This window comes from Pseudorasbora parva, chromosome 7, assembly GCF_024679245.1.
Source record: "Pseudorasbora parva isolate DD20220531a chromosome 7, ASM2467924v1, whole genome shotgun sequence".
Classification (NCBI taxonomy): domain Eukaryota; kingdom Metazoa; phylum Chordata; class Actinopteri; order Cypriniformes; family Gobionidae; genus Pseudorasbora; species Pseudorasbora parva.
In genome coordinates this window covers 35653715-35670108 of record NC_090178.1, presented here as the reverse complement: position 1 = coordinate 35670108, position 16394 = coordinate 35653715, and positions in this window count along the sequence as shown.

Sequence of the window (16394 nt, the reverse complement as noted above, 5' to 3'; positions counted from 1 at the left end):
ACCGGCCGCTCGCTGTAGGCTTTGAAAGGGAACTTCTGTTAAATAAAATATCTCGCTTGGCATTGAACTTTGAGCTTTATAATTTTACAGGTATTATTTATGCTCTAACAGCAAAATTTCACACTAACTAAAGTTTGAAAGATAGAATCGCGAAGAACGGGACCTTTAATGACAGAATATTTGTTTTTGGGTGAACTAAACCTTTAAATATAACCTATTTGTATGCAATATAGCAAGCAGGTTCCGGACCTCTGATCCTTCAATGACAATTTTAATGTCTTTTGGTGGATGAAGAGGATCCTCTTTCCCAGTGATAAAGATCGCCATGGTTGTTTGCTCCAGTTCTTCAACCTCATTTTCCTGCATAAAAAAGAAAGAGAAAATAAATACATTATAGTTTCAGAACTCTCCCATTTTCAGCTCTTATACACTCTAAACTGAACTTGAATAGGCGCGTGACGAGTGAGAGCAAAGCGAGGCCGGTAAGTAATTGGAAGATCAGTGCCAACTGCACGTCACACTGGTCTCAGAGCTCTCACAGAGGAGTGAAGGGAGAATAAAAGGAGGAGCGACGACAGTGAAGGAAGAGAGAGGACCAGGCCTGGATTTTACATAGCATATAGGAGTCATTTGCAAATGGATTCCTTTGGACACACTTATTTTGACAGTGTTCCAGGGAAGACAAGGAAAAAAAGATTGTTTTGGTACGTCTGGACATGGTCTAAGTGTTCACAGCTCAAAATTCAGCATCAAAGATTTCTTATAAATAGTGTTAAAATTTCATCTTGTGAGCTGACTTTCTCATTACACCCCTATTTATTAAAAGTGGCTAGGAAAACCTAGACTATGACCATCTTAGTCTGTAGGTGTTATTTGTGTGAGCAAGTGAGAGAGATGCCCTTACCTGGTATTCTTTGAAAAGGTGCGCAAAAGGTTGCCGAGGTAGATCAGAGATTTGCATTCTCTTCTGATGGTGATGTCTGCAGTCTGAGTAAGAACAATAACTATGAATTAAAATTAAACAATTACAAAAAAAAAAAAAAAAAACACTATTCAGCCATGGATCCCACTGAACTGCCGGTATTTTGTGTGTGTGTGGAACTGTGCCGCGATTCACGCAAACTGTGAGAAACACAGACTCGGGAGCACTCTTGTTCAGAAAAGTAACCTGCTTATTCGTTTTAGCCGATTGTAATGTATTTAGTTCAATACTGTAAGGGATGGTGTTAATGATTTACCTCAGATATATGAGCAAGAGCTTCAGCGCGCTCGGACTGCAGAGAATGTGCTGAGCGAAAAAACACTTCTCTTTTGAACTGGAGTCTAATAAAAGTTAAGCAGAAAATATTGTAGCTTATGTAGGCTATAACTGCACTTGTTTCGAGTAATGTTATTGTTAACTCTTTCCCTTGACACGGTCAATGCCCCCACAAAATGAATTTAGATAGTTTGCATGCATTTAGGTTATTACTCACCCACCCAAGGTGGGGCTAAAATAACCGAACGTTACAGTTTGAATGAAGATTGCGAACATTTCGAGTGCTATCTTAAAAGTTAATTTACACGCTATCAAGCGTTAGCGCTGAAATTACGGCCAGACTCAAGTCCCATCAGATATACTTGAGGTAAAAACGTTAACGGTAGACAAAGTTTATCTTAACTTACCAATGTTCCTCGTAGTTCTGTCTCGGAGCCTGGCTGGATGGGTCTGACGTCCGTTGAAATGTAACGTTATCGTCACGGCCACCGCTCAAGTTTGTGCTGTGTTCTTCTCAGACAGTTCTCAGACTTATTTTTTTTTTTTTTTTTGAACCACAGAGAGCGGGATCTGCAAGTCAACAATGCGCATGTGCAAATCCTGCTTAATCTAATAAAAATGATCAAATTAATAAATTCAGTTTAATGTCCCGCTGCCCATTTATATTCTATCAATGTAAAAAAATGGATTGAACCATAAATCTAAGCTAAAATGTTTACTTGACATGAAAAAATTAAAAATTTTAAGCTATTTCAATGAGAAAATACACATTAAACGAACAACACTAAAGTTAGACTTTTTTCAGTGTAGTTATTGTATTGCTGTTCTTTAGTATTTAATGTATGTTTGAATAAATATTTTATGACAGCACCACTTAAAATTTGTATCTGTGTCTCATTTTTTTCCAGCCAGATGATGATGAGAGAGACATTGTTCATGGGGTTAATGTAGGGCATCTTGACCATGAGTGAGGACATCAGACATGATAGTGCCTTCCCAGATGATGTTGTGGATGTGGATGTCATACTGGACGGAGATTGTGGTCATGGATCTAGAAGATGCCCTAAATGCCTTTGCCACACTGTTTGGGCTCGAGCTATGAGGTTATCCAACTTTTTATTTTATTTTTATTTTTAATCTAGGTTTAATGGTTGGGGAGAGCTGCAAAGCTGAAAAAAATGCAGTGAGGTAACACTGGTGCATATGTGCTGTTTATGCTCATTGATAAATGTACTGAAGCTTGAGAGCTTACACATTGTTAATTAAAATGAACTTAAATTAAGTTTATATTAAAATGGTATAAAGCCAAATCAGAGGTGTTTAACAGTCTGTGTCGTTTCTTTTTGCAATTTTCTGAAGAAAGGACATTTCAGACCTTTTGTGTGGTTGTTTTTGGTGTTTGTTTTTGCAATAAATATAAATGTGTACTGATATGTGTTGCTGTGATTTTAATTTGCTATAGGTTTTATTCTAAATCAAATGTAATTTACAAATCAATATAGTAATGCAATTAATACTTATTAAAGCAGCTTTGCAACCAACTGAAGTGAAGTGATGATGACTAGAACATTTAAGTTCAGAAAACTAAACTGAAGTTATGATGACTATCAAATTTAGGTTCAGAAAACTAAAGGGGAAGTTTTTATTACTAAATGGAATTAGTTCAGATAACTTATCCAAATAAGTAAGAGAAACTTAAAAAACCAATGCAAAAAGATAACAAAATATATTAAGTTAAGTCAACAAATAATTTTTTACAGTGTAATGATTGCTGAAGGATTGTGACACCTTGAAATTCAACTTTGCCATCACAGGAATAAAATAAATTTTAAATTATGTTATAACGGAAAACTTAAAGACCTCAAACTTGTGAATGCAGTAGATCATTTTTTGTTATACAGTTGTGTCTTTTGTATTCCATATCTAATGTCTTCATAACAATATCTAAATACTTTCCCCTAAAATGAAACATATTCGATATGTTCAGCAGTAAATTAACAATTAAACCACATTTTAAAGTCACATTTTACAGTTTAGCTTTTGCAGTCAGTGCCAAATAGAATTCTCTGAATAACACGAATAATAGTATTAATATTGTTTTGATGTTTTGAACGGTCTACAATAAGAAAAAAGTCAGTAAAATAGACCTCGTTAAAGTATAACTGATACATTTTTTAAATCTGATTTGGCTTCCAACTAACCAAAGTGGCTGAATATCCAAGCCAATATTTAAGAGTCCAAAGCAGAACTCCCTGACATCAGATATAGTAGGCCTATAACTCAAAGTAATAATTTACTCACACTCGTGTTGTTTCAGACCCATAGTATATGACTGTTTCTTCTGATGAACAGATCAGAAATAATATTTCAACTGTTTTGTCCATGCATTGAAAATACCAAAACAAAATTAGACCATGTTGACCTAATATGGATGAGGAAAAACATTTTCTTATTAATATGGTTTTAAAAATAATGCCTTTTGTCTTGATACATAAAGATATATTAAAATACCATCAGACAATAGAAATGAAACTCAGAAAAAGGACAACTTGAATAAAGAAGACTTTTATTAATTATTTTCTTTCTTTGAGCTTGATGCTGTTTTTCATGCCGTGATTGTTTTAGTGTTTTACAGTTTTTGTTTTTCAGTAAATTAAATTTTTATGTTAGTTCCTTTGTTTGTGTATAATGTTAATAAAACATTGGAACAAACTCTGTTCTTTAAATTCATTTTGACAGAGGGAAAAAATAAATATAGATTCAGATTTATTTTACAATTACACTTTCAAAATCTGTGATTATTTGTGATTACATATTTTAATTGACTGATAGCGCTAGTTTTTATGTTTAACATGGACATTTTGATTATTCATGATAATCAGTACATTATTATAATAATTATGTCACAAAGCACCTGCTTTATTAAGTTCTGGTCTAAGAATTTTAGATGACTAAATTACTACTACCCATTATAAATAGTAATTGTTTAATTTATAGAATTTTCACTGCTCTAACCAGTGGTACTTACATGATCATATGCCTAAATTTAGAAACATTTTCAGAAGAGATTTATTTTTGATGTTTACCATGTAGAAGCTGTACCAGCTCCATTCACCAATGCTGCGTCCCAATTCGCCTAATACGACCTAAAAGTATGTACTCTTTTTTTAGAAAAGAAAAAAGTACAGCTTTGGGACATACTACTTTGTCATCTTTAACGGACTCTGTTGCTTAGTTACGCCTGCAAGCCATTACCCTCGTCATCTCACTTTAGAAGCTGCGTGTGATGTCACCATCGGCCAGAGTTGCTGCAGTCACCATCATCACCTCAGGGTCTAGTCTCATGGTTACTATACCTACTCTAGCCTGACTATCTACCTACCTGTGTTACTTACCTGAGATCACCTTCATCTGTCTTCTGTCATCAGTCTTCTGCTAAAGTCCTCAGTGGTCCGGGTCTCCAGATTCCGGCTCTCCATTCTCATCTTCAAACAGAAGGAACTCCGAAGGAACCCATCCAGCGAAGTCATCTGCAAACTATCAGACTGCTGCGATACTGACCATCGATTCATCCTGCTTCTTCTCTGCTTTCTGCTCTAATAAACAACTGAACTTTATACTTACCTTGTTTGTCTCCTTCTGTTGCATGACGAAATAATCATTACCGTCCCTCAGATTTGACTGACTGAATGCTGTTACAGTGCTGAAGAAGGAATGCATCCTTGATGTACACCTTTTACTAATATTAAACCATCCTGTGTTTCCTCATTCTGTTCGAACAGATCCATCGATGACTTCCATCAAAATTATATCAGTTTAAAGTTTCTTCTATACAGGTAATTCTAGTGTTGTTGCTGCTGTCACAAGACAGTGATCTTCTGCCAAGAACATCAGGCCAATCCTCTCCCTTCCAGAAGGTGGTTTGTCTTCGTCTGGCATCTCAGCTGAGACCTGTCCACTATGGGTGACCCTACCAGTAGTTGTGAAGTACCAGTGGCGTAGCTCTCGGCATCACTGATGCACACAAGCCCTCACAGCACGTCAAGCTGCAAACCATATGAGGGACCCTAACCTACCCTAACCAAACTGCTCAAAAACAACCGCACATAACCAACCAATCTAAACATCCTAACAACCACATATCAATGCACGAAAAACCACTCCGAAAATCCAGACACCGTTCCATAACATGCTAATAACCTCTCAGAAAACCTTGCCAAACATGTCAACACCATCCCAAACACTGTGACAACCAAATAGCAATGCATTAAAACCACTTAGAACAACCTAGGAGGAGTCACATGACATCAAAAACATCCAACCAATTTCACAGAAGCATTCTTAAAATTCATCCAAATAAAAAACCTAACCTACTCTGTGGTAATAAAAACGTACACCACCATAACTCAATATTTACATACGCAGGCCCCGCTGTGCGATACTCCAGCCTCCATTTGACACTTTGATGACTCAGTGTCTGGGCTTCTTTCTTCTGGGTTCCTCAGGCAGGGGCTCTTCACTGATGTCCAAATGGATTCGTGGAGCGAAGCTTCTGCTGGGTGCGGAGAAGCTTTCAGTGATCAGGACGCGTCCGTCAGGCTGCTCCGTCTCCACCAGTGAAGGGCAGTTGAGGGTCTCCCACAGCCGCTGCTTGATCTTCAGTCCCAGCTCAAGGCTGTAGGGACGGTGCCGACCAGAGCGCGTCATCTTCATTGGCTCCACCACAGAGCGATAAATGTCCTGGTATTTCTCCACGCTATAGCCGTGGATGGAGACAGGCTCTTCCTGCTGACACACGTCCACTGAAGAGACTGAGGGTGCTGGATGAATGTCGGGAAGGACAGCTGCGTTCTTTAGGTAGCGCTCGTCCAAACCGGTGGGTCTTTGAACTTCATCCGAGATGCAGCTGTAATTGTGATCTAACTTGATTACAGCTGCTAACTGTGAAAGGTCTTGAATGGAAGAAAGGCCCTCCACCAAGAATCCCCTCAGGTGTGTGGGACGAGCCCTGGTTCTTCTTGAGCGACGCTGTTCCATGCTGATGACTGAAGAGCAACTTCCCAAATTAGACAAATTGAAGAAACGTTCTAATCTGAAGAGTTGTAAAGAGCTTGTAGCATGAATGATCAGACTTCAAGGTTTGTTGTGTTGATTTCAAATGTCAACTGCAGTTGCTACTCGATTAGAATGTTGAGGCTCGTTTAAATGTAAACAACATTTGATATCAGCAGCAAGTCAATTAGAGCAGCATAAGCACTACATTAATAAAGTTATATGCTTCTCTATTACCAGTATCATCTTTATGTACATTATTTAGGGTGGATTCCTCTTCTGTATATGCAGTGGTGTCAGCATTATTTGGAACTGCTCTGTGTTTGTTCACTTTTTTGGACATGATGAACTTATCTGTGTGTTCAATGAATCTTTTAAGTGAACGAATCCTTGCATTGACTCGTATCTCCTTTTGTTCACTGAATTCTCTACTTTTTGACGTTCATTGTTGCTTTGATGACTTTTTCGGCCTCCAGAAATTGACTATAGCACTATATGACTATTAATGAAAGAGTTTTTTTGGTTCGGGTTGTGAAACTGAAGCTTACACGGGGCAACATTTTGAGCAATGTTGCTGAATGATGTTGCTGTGTGTGGACATTTTACCATTGAGAATGTGCAACACATTTCTTTTTGGATATCCAGATAGAAATGTGTTGCTTCCACAAAAATATTAGCAACAAATAAGAAGTCAGTCGGTGCCAAATAGAATTCTCTGAATAACACGAAAAATAGCATTAATATTGTTTTGATGTTTTTATTGTATTTTTATTTTTTATATATTTCAGGTCTTTTTTTTATTTTTTTTATTATGCAAACAGACAAGTACAATATTTACAAAAGAGAAGTTAGATGCAAAATACAAATACAAGGGCCAACAAAACATAACATGCCAGTACGATGTGTGCGTATGTATGTATGTGTGTGTGTGTGTGTGTGTGTGTGTGTGTGTGTGTGTGTGTGTGTGTGTGTGTAACTGTGAGTGTAACTGGTGTGGGAGTGTTAATGTATGAATAAAGAATCATGTAGGGAAGTACAACAGACATAACCAAAAAATATATGTGTATAAATAAGGAAATAAAATGGGGTATGAAGAAGGTGACAACAGCAATAGTAATAGCAATATTAATAATAATAACAATAATAATGATATATCCAATTCATTAGAAATGACAAATAGTATTAATAGTATTATCAGTAGTAGTAATGACAAACATATTAACAAATATACTCATTTCATCCGGAATGAGGGGAAGGTTAAAGGGTCAGGAAGAGGACAAATAAAAACAATAGTAGTAATAGTAATAATAATAGTAATAATGGTAAATATTGATAAAGCCATTAATAGTGATAATAATAGTAGTAGTAACAATGATTTTAAAGGGATCCCATGCTGAGACTTGTATGGCTTAATGTAACATAAATGATGTCTCTTACTGAATTATGTAGTAGAAAACCAATGAAAGATCTACGTTATTTTAAAAATCGATTTTATATTTGGACCATGGGCGGCGCCATTTTGTTTGCGTTCTAGGTTGATGACGTAGAATGGTTGAACTCCTCAATCAGCTGGCGTTACCCGTAGCTATTTTTACCACAACGCAACTCGAAAATTGTTTCAGAGTTAAACAAAACCAATGAATTGCTTTGTAATTGTACTTAAAACACACTCAAACATACATGTGCACACAAACTCACCTACACAAGTCACAAACAGATCGGCGGGCGCGCACACACTGACAGACTGCTCTCTCAATCCCATCATCACCAAAACATCCTGCCTCTCTTCCTCACGTTACCCTATCCCATCATCCTACCTAGATATTTCCCTCTGCTGGTTACATTAGGCATTACAGTTAATCTACTGCATATCAACAGTCTATCTAGGATATCAACACAGGGAATAGATTGAGGGTTATGTATGCGCGCACGCAGTGCGTGTGTGTGTGTGTGTGTGTTCGCGCCGATCTGTTGGGGTGTGTGTGAGTCTGTGAGAGAGAGAGAGTTTGTGTGCACATGTATGTTTGAGTGCGTGAAGTCGGACAGCTGTTTGTAAATCGGCTTTACACTCGTTATTGCGGTGCAACGTGAGACTGAATGACTGCACTCGAACATGTCCACTATGATGTCGGACAACATTACAAATGGCCGTCCCTTCAAATAATGCCCTATTTAAGGTTATAGGGTCGATTTCAGATTCAGCCCCTGTCGTGGAGACTGAGCAGCCCAACATCTCGATTGAGACAGCGTAGTCTGTCAGGTGTGTGTGCCCGCCCGCCGATCTGTTTGTGACTTGTGTAGGTGAGTTTGTGTGCACATGTATGTTTGAGTGTGTTTTAAGTACAATTACAAAGGAATTAATTGATTTTGTTTAACTCTGAAACAATTTTCGAGTTGCGTTGTGGTAAAAAATAGCTACGGGTTACGCCAGCTGATTGAGGAGTTCAACCATTCTACGTCATCAACCTAGAATGCAAACAAAATGGCGCCGCCCATGGTCCAAATATAAAATCGATTTTTAAAATAACGTAGATCTTTCATGGGTTTTCTACTACATAATTCAGTAAGAGACATCATTTATGTTATATTAAGCCATACAAGTCTCAACACCAGGGGAGCCCTTTAATAATAATAAATATAAAAATAACTATAATAATGGTAATATTGATCAGCTATTAGTTTTGATGTTTTGAACGGTCTACAATAAGGAAAAAGTCAGTAAAATAGACCTCGTTAAAGTATAACTGATACATTTTTTTAATCTGATTTGGCTTCCAACTAACCAAAGTGGCTTAAAGGTAGGGACGGACTGATCTAAAACACTTTTGTCCAAATTTGTTTAATCTTTCTTTATATGTCAATACATAATTAAATTGTAAGTTCTCTAAAAAAGGAGAGTATAAAAACCGAGTGACTCTAGACTTTTAATCTGCAATAAATACCGCTCATTATTTTCGTTCGGGACGAAACAAATGATTGGCTGGGGCGAATGTCACTCTCTCTCGCTACCATGGCGACCACCGCTTTCGCTACAGGATCCGCCCACATGCGTGCGCTCGTTTGATTTGAGGAGTTCAAGAGGCAAAGAAACCTAGGCAAAATAATGGCAGAGAAAGAGCATTCAAAATTCACAGTGCAGGGTTTTACAGTCAGCGAAGACAAACAAAGCAAAAAAAGGAAGACAGTACGAGAAAAGGCAATGCACAGAAAGTCTTTGGATAAACAAAGAAATCAAACGCGAGTAAATATCTGCGTGGCTTTTCAACGATGGCGAGAACTGAGTGACCTGAAAAAACGACTCATTGCTGGCTGTATTTCTGCTGGACAGGTAATCTTTTATTTTGATTATACATTTTTTTGGTTTATGTTTCCATGAAGCATGTATCAAGAGCACATGAAGCTGCCTAATATAGCTAATAACATTACTTAGCATAAAGTTACAATATTATACACTTAGCCATTAGTAGAGATGATAAATACTCAATATGCTTAGCTCAAGTTGATCGCTGTTGTGTTGAATTTTGCAAAATTAACTTTAGATAACAAAATGCATGTGTAAAAGCCAGTACACCGCATCCAGGAACTTTTTTTTTAGAACTAAGTTAGCTTTAGCTGCTACTAATCAACAATGCTCTCATCATGGAAACTTTTAGATGCAAAACACAGTATATGTTATGAATTTTACACAAAATTCATCTTCATCACAGTATAACTGATGTTATTGGAAAAACATGATTCTAACCGTTTCCTTTGCCTTATAAATATAACTAGATCGTTACCAAATCAAACAAAAATATATTTTAAACTTTACCATTCTAGCTTGACAGTGAGTACTAAAAGACATCTTATTTGTTTATATTCATACTGATAAATTTCTATTTTTTTATTACATGTGATTGTGACATGTTGTCACTACATGCACACCGCATAATGCGTCTTCCAGCAGAGCGGCTGGTGTAGCGCGTTCATGTATTTTGGGGGTGTGGCTTTGGAAAGAGCCCAGAAGGGAGAAGGTGGAGTGAATGGAAATAATGAGCTGGCTTTAAAACAGTCGTGAGAGGTCTACAGACACTCAATTTTTATACTTTCTTTTTCAGAGTACTTACATTTTAATTATGTATTGATATATAAAGAAAGTTTAAACAAGCTTGGAAAAAAAAGTTTTTAAACCAATTCCTACCTTTCCTACCTTTAACGCTGTCTCAGCAAAGCTATGCAGTTTATTTAGGCCTAAAAATGAGATTATAAATGACCATTGCTGTAGGCCTGCTATACTTAGTCTAAGCCTGTCTTCATCTGAAAACCTTTCTGAACTGTGCAGTTGTTTTATTGTTAACACTGTCTGAAATTATGTGTGTATGCTTTGTGAACAGTGTGTGTGTGTGTGTGTATATCTGTGTATGGGTAAATGTGTGCTTATCCGTGTATATTTTGTACAAACAGTGATCGACTCAAAAGCTGAATACTGTGTACACATTTTTGGTGACGGCAATGGATGAAGCTTTAATGTACGTACATCGCTGAAACTTTCCAGTGTTCATTTGTCATTGCAGCACTGTCCCTAAGATCCAGCCGTCCTGAGACATCGCTGATCAAAACTGCATGTATTAAACTTTTTGGCTGTGTGTGTGTGCTCATCTCTCCAAGAATGTCACACTGTTGTGTTTTATGAAAGAAAAATGCTAAAGTATATAATTGTCATATTTTGTGAAGGTAATAAAGATGTGTTGAAAAGTGTCGTGCTGTTAATCCGTAGGACATCCTTATTAGAATGGGATTTAATTCTGGCTATGAAAAAGGACTGGCCAGATGTGATTGTTGTTGTGTCAAAAGATTCTATATCAAAAACATTGTAAGTATTAATGAGTTAGTTCACCTAAAAAACGTTAATCAACTACTCACTCACCTTCATGTTATTCCAAAGCCGTAAGACCTTCGTTCATCTTCGGAACTCAAATTAAGATATTTTAAATTTAATCTGAGATTTCTGGCCCTCCCTGACATCAGTCTACATCGACAACTACAGTGTAGAGTTAATAAAGAGATTGTTAAAGTACTCCATAAAAATTGTTGGTTTAATTTTTCTTGTTAAAAAAAAGAGGTAAGTAACCTGGTTACATATTTGTTTTTTATAGTTCAATTAACTTAAAAATTTGAGTTAATACAATGAAGGATCTGTGTCAGATTGCTTATGGGACTTCCGGTTATATCGCCTGCAGAGTAGACGTATGCGCGACCAGCTCCCTTTAACTTTTAATTTACGTCTTTTCTTACCTCAACGTTTTATATCTCACTGGGCAGCTTTTGTTTTTTAATAGTTTCTAGTACTATAAACTCACACAGCATGTCAAAGGGAAAGGGTAAGCAAGGGGAAAAAGATCGGGAAGCTAGTTCGTCACCTGGCACTAGCGTTACGCTAGCTGAAATCAGCGCCTTGCACGAGGAGCTCAGAGCCTCTTTGGCCGCAGACTTTAAAGCTTCGTTTGAGAGCCTGGATGCCAAGTTAGACAGCATTCACTCTACGGTCACAGCTCACGACCAGCGTATCGGATCCCTTGAATCAGGGCTCACGGAGGTGGACCAACGTATCGAGAATCTAGAGGCTGCTTGCTCTGGGCTCCAAAAGGACAACGAGTGGCTGCGGGCGAAAGTTTCTGACTTAGAGGGGCGCAGCCGACGACAGAATGTTCGCATCGTGGGCCTACCTGAATCCATTGAAGGTCCACGTCCAACGACCTTTTTCTCCCAACTTCTTGTTGAGGTTTTTGGCCATCAGTCTTTGTCGTCGCCGCCCGAGCTGGATAGAGCTCACCGAATCCCCGCTCCCAAGCCTGCTTCGGGGCAAAGACCACGTCCGGTTGTCCTGCGGTTCCATCGTTACCAGGTGAAGGATTTGATTATCCGTGAGTCCCGTTAAAAAGGCGTGCTGACGTATCAAGGGCACACGATTCGGATCTTCGAGGACTACAGTCCTGATGTTTTGAAGTTGCGCGGCGAATTCAAAGATGCCATGGCGGAGCTTTACAAACGCGGCCTCAAACCCGCTCTCCTTTTCCCAGCCAGACTACGCATTATACTCGCTAACGGTGAGAAAATGTGGTTACTGTCCGCTACTGAAGCCAACGACTTTGTTCGGAGTTTAGCTACTCAGTAATTTACACGCGAAGCTTTGGTCTGTTACCAACGACTCCATTATCTTATTGACGTTAACTCACAAAATGGTAATTTAATTTAATTTTTATTTAATTTATTTTATTTTTCTTTCTTCATCTAAACTAACTTTTTTTTAATGTATGGTGTTTTTTGTTGTTGTTTTTTCCCCCAACACGGTCTGTCATTTAAAAGAGCTATAATGTTACTCACTTGTCAGTCACTTGTTTTTTTTTCTTCTTCCTTTCTCTTAAACTTTTAATATTCTATTTTTTTTTTTTTTGCTGACACTTCACTAAGTAAGTAGTTTTTCTGTTTAATATGTCAAAACATTCGTGGGTTGATAGCCTCGTCTGAGCCACTTGTTCACACAGCTGTCCATGAATCTTAACATTGTTGGTATAAATATAATGGGGAGGTGGTGCGACAGTAAGTAGGGAGGGCTTGCAGTCAGGAAGTTTGCTGGTTAAAAACAAGGGGGTAATCTAGCGCTCGGAAAGCGTTCCACCCCTAGGGGCTGCCATTGCTAACCAAGCCATCACCTGCTGTTAGCATCCCATTGACTCCCATTCATTTTTGAGTCACTTTGACAGTGAATAACTTTACATCTGAGACGTTTAAAGACTCCATTTGTCCGTTGTTTATTTCTAAAGAAACACGACAATGCATAAAAGGCTCCATTACCTTGTATGTTACACTATCGCCCCGCAGAAGCTGTTTTTGTAAAAATAGGCTAACGATTGCGTCATAACCAACGCGACCCTGTCGCACAGTTGAGAAATTACCGTATAGACCTGAGGAGACGCTCGCAGGCAATCTTTTACTGTCTATGAGACAGTCGGGGGGACGTGGAGACATAAAGTCTGATAAAGTCAAGGGGGAAGAATGGGGTAAAGCCCATAGTGAGCCAAAAGCAACGGGAGAAAATATTTAAACAACGTGATTCAGCTTTTACTTTCCACAACTACTAGAAGACCTACAGCTGTCAGGCAGGAGGCTCACGTCACATCTACGTCGTCAAGCTCAGTCTGAGCCTGCGCAGTTCGCTCAGCCATCAGGAAGTGAGTGCTCCTATACTGACATCACTTAAGGCTGTAGAAGGCAATGGGATCCCTCCGTCCATTTCTTTTACTGTCTATGGTTAAAAAGCGTTGTGTGATGTGGGCCTTTGTATCCACATCTAATGGGATTGGGGGGGGGTTCTTTTCCTTTTTTTTTTCTCTCTTTCTTTTATTCATTTTCCCATCTTGCCTACACCTATTATTCAAAGGATGCAATCTTATACTTCCAACTTCTTACATGCTACAAGGAAAGGATGTTTGTCTTTAGTGGGGGTAAAATCAGAATGCATTCACGCTCACAATAGAATTTTATGTCTTCAGTGACCATTGCTACACCACCTAGTGGTTCACTTAGGTTCGCGAGCTGGAATGTTAAAGGGCTCAATTCACCGGTAAAACGGAATAAAATTCTAAATCATTTGAAGCATTTAAACACCAAAATAGCTTTTATTCAAGAAACTCACCTTACGTCTGCAGAACACTTAAAGATCAAAAGGGATTGGGTGGGCCAGCTTTACCACTCCTCTTTTTCTAGTAAGTCACGGGGCGTGGCCATCCTTATACATAGGTCCGTTCCATTCTCAATGTCCAAGGTCATTTCCGACCCAAACGGACGCTTTATTATTACTACAGGTCATATTAATGGAGTGTGTCTAGTGTTAGCGAATGTATATGGACCGAATTGGGACAATGATGCGTTTTTCAAGAATTTTTTATTCTCCCTCCCCAAACTAAATTCCAGCCAACTCATTTTGGGTGGAGACTTTAACTGCTGCCTGAACCCTCCCTTAGACTGCTCTTCTTTAAAACTCAGAGCCCAATCTAAATCTTCAAAAATAATCGAGCTGTTTATGGAACAATATGCAGTTTCTGATGTCTGGCGTTTTTTTAATCCTAGTACAAAACAGTTTTCTTTTTTTTTCACCCGTTCACCAAACCTTTTCTCGGATTGATTATTTTCTTTTTGACAATAAATTACTTCCACTTGTCTGTAACTGCACCTACAACCCTATTGTAATATCAGATCATGCCGTAATTACAGTGGATCTCTCACTTCCTGGTGGGGTAACTCCCAGGTCTTTTTGGCATTTAAATTCGTTATTACTTAATGACACACATTTTGTGAAAGTTATTAATGACCGGATTGACCTATTTATTTCCACAAATGTCTCCCCAGACACTTCTGCTGTTACTATATGGGAAGCATGCAAAGCCTTTTTGAGAGGAGAAATTATATCTTTTACAGCATGTCAGAGGAAAAAGGCTGCTAAAATGAAATCCTCTTTATCTAGTTCTCTGGCTGAGCTTCAATCCAGAGCCGTAGTTTCGCCCAGTCCAGATTTGTTTAATAAAATTCTTACAACAAAAGCTGAATACGATCTACTTGCGACAAATGATGCGATTGAAGCTCTTCACAAATCTCGTTACAACTATTATGAATCTGGTGACAAACCAAGTAAATTGCTTGCATATCAATTACGTCAATCCTCTGTGCAGAACCATATTACTCAAATTGCTACGCTCTCCGGTCCCACAGTCAATCATTTAACTATTAATGAGAAGTTTAAGGATTTCTATACTTCCTTGTACACTTCTGAAAATTCAACTGAAGAATCCCACCTTAAAAGTTTTTTTAACTCTCTCGACACTCCCATTATTGATCCCGATCTGGCCTCAAAATTAAATGAGCCCCTTACTTTAGCTGAAATCAAGACCTCTTTGAGCCTGCTGCAGAATGGAAAGTGCCCAGGCCCGGATGGGTTCCCCGCAGAATTTTATAAGACGTTCTCAGATAAATTGTCCCCTCTTTTACTGAACATGTTCAATGAGTCGTATGAATCCGGTATTCTTCCCCAAACCTTACGCCAGGCCATTATTTCGCTAATTTTGAAAAAAGACAAAGATCCTCTTCAGTGTACCAATTATCGTCCAATCTCTTTACTGTGTGCAGACGTGAAACTCCTAGCTAAGATATTAGCACGCCGTTTAGAACCACTCTTACCAACTATTATCTCACCAGACCAGACTGGTTTTATTAAAAATAGGCATTCTTTCCATAATATCAGACGTCTCTTGAATATCCTTTACTCTACCCCCCATAAAAAAATACCAGAGTTAGTCATTTCAATGGACGCTGAAAAGGCGTTCGACAGAGTCGAGTGGGACTTTCTGTTTTATGCTTTAAAGAGATTTGGAATTGGTGACCAATTTTTAGGTTGGATTAAGCTTCTGTACGCTTCTCCCCTAGCTTGCGTGCGCACAAATAATCATTATTCAAATTATTTTCTGCTTGGCAGAGGGACAAGGCAAGGTTGCCCGCTATCCCCACTGCTGTTCGCTTTAGCTATCGAACCATTAGCCATTGCTCTCAGACGTAGTCCGATGTCAGGTGTTTTCAGGGGAGGAGTGGAACACAAAGTGTCCCTATATGCAGACGACCTTTTATTGTTTGTCTCTAACCCGGTCAATTCTATCCCTCCGGTGCTTGCGTTGCTGTCAAAGTTTGGTCAAATTTCAGGCTACAAGTTAAATCTAACTAAAAGCGAACTAATGCCTATTAATAATGCTGCCTCCGAATTTCCGTTATCTTCTTTGCCATTCAAGGCTTCTCTGCATAACTTCAAATATTTAGGTGTACAGGTGACAAAGAGTTTCACAGAAATATTCAATCACAATTTTTCACCGTTGCTTAGCCGCCTCACAAAGGATTTTCAACGTTGGTCTCTCCTCCCTTTGTCCTTAGTAGGTAGAATCAATTGTGTAAAGATGAATGTGCTCCCTAAATTTTTATATCTTTTTTAGTGTATCCCTATTTTTATCCCAAAGTCTTTTTTTGTTGCATTGGATAGTTCTATTTCTCATTTCATATGGAA